Source organism: Bos grunniens, chromosome 2 (genome assembly GCF_055505025.1).
Source record: "Bos grunniens cultivar Pamir isolate PY7600 chromosome 2, Bosgru_T2T1.0, whole genome shotgun sequence".
Lineage (NCBI taxonomy): Eukaryota > Metazoa > Chordata > Mammalia > Artiodactyla > Bovidae > Bos > Bos grunniens.
The window spans coordinates 89,181,533-89,185,847 of NC_141166.1; positions in this window are offsets into that span (position 1 = coordinate 89,181,533).

A 4,315-nucleotide genomic window follows, 5' to 3' on the forward strand; every position below is an offset into this window, starting at 1 on the left:
GAGCTCTCTAGAAGTTTAAATTCTGTAACCCAGAATATTTGAAGTGGTTGGTTGACCCTCACTGCCTTACTGTGTTTCCCACCTACTCCAGCTGCTTTTTCCCCTCGAAGTGAATAACCGCCCAGCATCCCACATGAGGCTACTATGGATTAGGTGCGTGGTTTGTTGCCTGCCTTCCCCCTGCTGGATGGTAAGCTCCGTGAGGGCAGGGATCTGATTTGTTCACTGGCACAAAGTAGGCATACAATAAACCTCTGCTGAATAAACAAAAACTGAGCCAGGACATTTCCAACCCGACCTCATGGAAGGGCTACAATTCCTCTGCAGGAGGCAGGGTGGGGTGGAGTCGGGGGAGGTGGCAGGGCTAGGAACAGTGAATACTGTGGTCAGGTGCGTGGAAATGGAAAGGTTGCTTTTCGCTTGTCTGAGGAATTCAAGCAAGAGATACAACAAAGGCAGTGATCTTAATAGATCCCTGCTGCTTGAGGGTGTCAGCACCATTTGACTATCAGTGTAATCCCACCCAGAGTGACAGAGGCCACCCAGGAGTCCTTGAGCAGCTGACGTCACCCACTGTTGACCTCTTGTTCTCAGGCTGGTGTGTCCTTGTTCTTTCTCTGACCTGTGTAGGGTGAGATGAGCTATTTAGGCAGTAGTCCAAGGGAGACCCCTCTGAAGCTCACCTCAGCACACCTACCCCCTTGGCCTTTTGAGAAATGGAGAGGGTAAGTTGTTTCTTTTATATATCATTTTGTACATATATTTATTTATTGGCTGTGCTAGGTCTTCATTGCTGTGAGTGCTTTTCTCGCAGTGATTGTTGTTTTTCAGTCACTAAGTTGTATCCGACTCTTTGTGACCCCCACGGACTGCAGCATGCCAGGCTTCCCTGTCCTTCACTGTCTCCCAGAGTTTGCTCCAGTTCATGTCCATTGAGTCAGTGATGATATCTAACTATCTCATCCTCTGCCACCCTCTTCTCCTCCTGCCATCAATCCTTCCCAGCATTAGGGTCTTTTCCAGTGAGTTGGCTCTTCACATCAGGTAGCCAGAGTATTGAAGCTTCAGCTTCAACTGCAGCATCAGTTCTTCCAATGAATATTCAGGGTTGATTTTCTTTAGGATTGACTGGTTTGATCAGCTTGCAGTCCAAGAGACTCTCAAGAGTTGCCATGGTCAGAGGCTACTCTGCAGTTGTGTTGCACTGGCTTCTCGTTGTCGTAACTTCTCTTGTGGCTTCTCTTGTTGCTGAGCCCAGGCTCTAGGGCGTACAGACTTCAGTAGTTGTGGCATGAGGGCACAGTACTTGTGTTTCCAGACTCTAGAGCACAGGCTCAGTACTTGTGGCTCACAGGCTTAGTTGCTCCGTGGCATGTGGGATCTTTCTGGACCAGGGATCAAACCTTGCTTTGGCAAATGGATTCTTTACCACTGAGCCACCAGGGAAGCCCCTGAACAGTGTAAGTTTAATGAAGGTGATGTGATGGGAGAATAAAATCAGCAGCGTGGAAATGATCTTAGGACAGTGTTCATACGGACTCAATTTCCAAGAAGAGATGAGCACGTGTCACCAAGGTGGACAGGATAGAATAAATAGATACAAGTCTTTAAAGTTGTTAAACCAACCATCTTCATAGTAGGCACTTGCTTTTCTCTAAAGTGAAAACTATAAGCAAATTGATAATGTACTGGAAAAGTTATTAACTGATGTTTTAGATGCCATCCCAAGGCAAGAAAAGGAGGGGAAAATGCCTTACTGGCTTAAGCTTCTTCCACTGAAGATCATCAAGCTGGCATTCCTCTTGGCCAATGAAGGGCCTTCCTTTTCCAGACTTAGCTCATCCATCTTCACTTTCAACTCGGTTTGTTCAGCTGCTGTGTGTCTCTGGGTTCCTTTTGCCTTTCCCCAGCACAGGCTCCATCTAGACCCCCATTTGATCATGAGGTGTTTAATTGCTGCCACTTTGCCACTTCCTGGCAGTCTCAGGGACCTTGTGTGTGAGAAAATTGGCCAAATGTGTATACCTTTCTTGTCACCCATATCTCTTACGGCTCTGCAAGTAGACAGTGGTGGAGTTTTTAAATGGATTGTGGGGTGAGGTTGCAGGGCCCCTGTTCTAACCCCTGTCTGACAGAGCTGCACAGATTGCTCAATGCAGGGCCTGGCCTGGAACAACCACCCACAAATATCCGCTCCCTTCCTGCAATGACCGGAAACAGTGGAGGAGCGAGGGAATGTGGTAGAGACATTTGATACACAGATGCAGACTTAGAAAATTCAGCTCTAAGTTGCAGGGCCAAGAAAGAGAGATAGGGGGATTTTTCAATGGCCATTTAAGTGCTTTCAGTGCTTTTGCCCGCAAGTCCTGCGCTGACATGAGGAAGGCATGAGAAGTGGGGTTCTGGTCTGCCCTCAGAGATCCCAGCTCCTGCTTGCCCCACGTGAGCACCCACATACTAAGTATGATTCTCAGGTTTAAAGAAATATATTTTATATAGAATATAATGCTTACATGTAAGCCAACCACTCCTCTAGTGTTTGACCAAAGAGATACCAATTTGTCCTTACTTAGCCAGAAGAAAAAATGTGGTTTTCCCACTGGATTTTTTTTCCCCTGCCACTCAGCATGTGGGATCTTACTTCCCAGACCAGGGATCAAATCCATACCCCTTGCACTGGAAGTGTAGAGTCTTAAACACTGGACCGCCAGGGAAAAGTCCCCCCACTGGGTGTTTTGAGAGATGGTCTCCAGTGTGGCACAAAAATACCACCCTGTGAGCTGTATTCAGAGGCCAAATTTCAGAGACTTAAAGGAGAAGTTTTGAGCACATTTAATTTTCATCACACGAGTGCTCCCCAGGTCAGCTCTGACCGCGCCATGACCGACCCTGTAACCAGCCCTGACTCAGCCTACTCTCAACTGTGCTGCAATGAGTCGGCTCCTCTGAGCCCCGTTCCCCCTCTCCTAGTGAACTGTGCTGCTCCAAGTCCATCTCCATTCCATCTGAATTAATTCGATGGGGAGGAGAGAAGGAGGTACCGGTGAGGAGGAACGTGTTGGAGATGAACCTACTAGTAGGAAGGAACTAAGTCTTGTCCTTGGGTTCTTCCCAAGTCCTGAAAGAAGGCTGCTCTACGTTTGCTCCTTCCCACATGGAACAGACTTAAAAATTCCAGATGAGAGAAGCAAGCTTCTGTGGAAGAAACCCTGGGCATAGTTCTGCCTTAGTGACAAGCAAGCCTTTGAGAGTGGGACAGAGGTCTGCGGTAGGGACACAGACAAAGCCACTGGGTCTCGGTTTGAGGGGCACCGAGGAAGTGTCCTCATCTTTACTTCTTGGCAGGCTTCAGTGGAGACTTCCACAGCAGCAGCAGCAGCAGCAGTCACCTGGGTGTGTGATACCCAGCCTCCATCTTCCTGTGGCCACTGTCTTCAAATCCAGGTTCAAGTACACCTGAGGGTCTATAGACTTTCAAGGGGGTAAATGTTGATGAATGATCTAAAGAGAATCCACTTCCAGAGTGTTAACTTCCAAGTACAGATTTCTAACACCATTTCATGAAATTTCCTGTGTTCCCCTCACCCATTGCAATTTCATGTGGAGCTTTGCGCTGGGGTCTGAAAAACCTCCTCAAGACAGAAAAAAAGGGGAGATTGATGTATTCGTTTCTGGGGAGCTTCTTTAATGATTCATCAAGGCATCTTTGCCCCTTAGGGCTTTCTGTCCTTCCCTGTCTTGTACGTATTTCTGTTAAGCATGGCCCACATTGAGATGCTCTAAATTTAGAACAACTAAAGCAGGATAGGTTAGTGGTGCTAAATTTTTTACACGATTTCTTTCAGATTCAGTCTGCATTATTCAGTAATTAAACCTATCTTATCAAACCATCTCATGAAATATTTATTCTAATTATAGTTTGTTCTCATCTTATGAAATGTTTAATCTTTTATAACTCTTAACAAAAATAAACTTTCAAACTAAGGATGAAGCATTTAGACGTTAACTTTAATTTCTGCAAGTGGGTATAGACTTCTTTAGAGTTTTTTTCAGAAATACATGTCTAAAAATGTTTGGAGACCATTGACCCAAAGAATGTCATGCTCCCCACCCTCATTCCATTCGTGTCAGCACCTCCCACATTCTAGAGCTGTGCTGACCAAGATGTAGCCACCAGTCACATGTTGTTATTTAGGACTTGAAATGTGGCTGCTACGATTAAGAAACTAAAATTTAGTTTAATTTTAGTTGTAATAGCTGCATGTGATTAATGGCTACTATATTGGACAGTGCAAAGATATTTCTATCATCACAG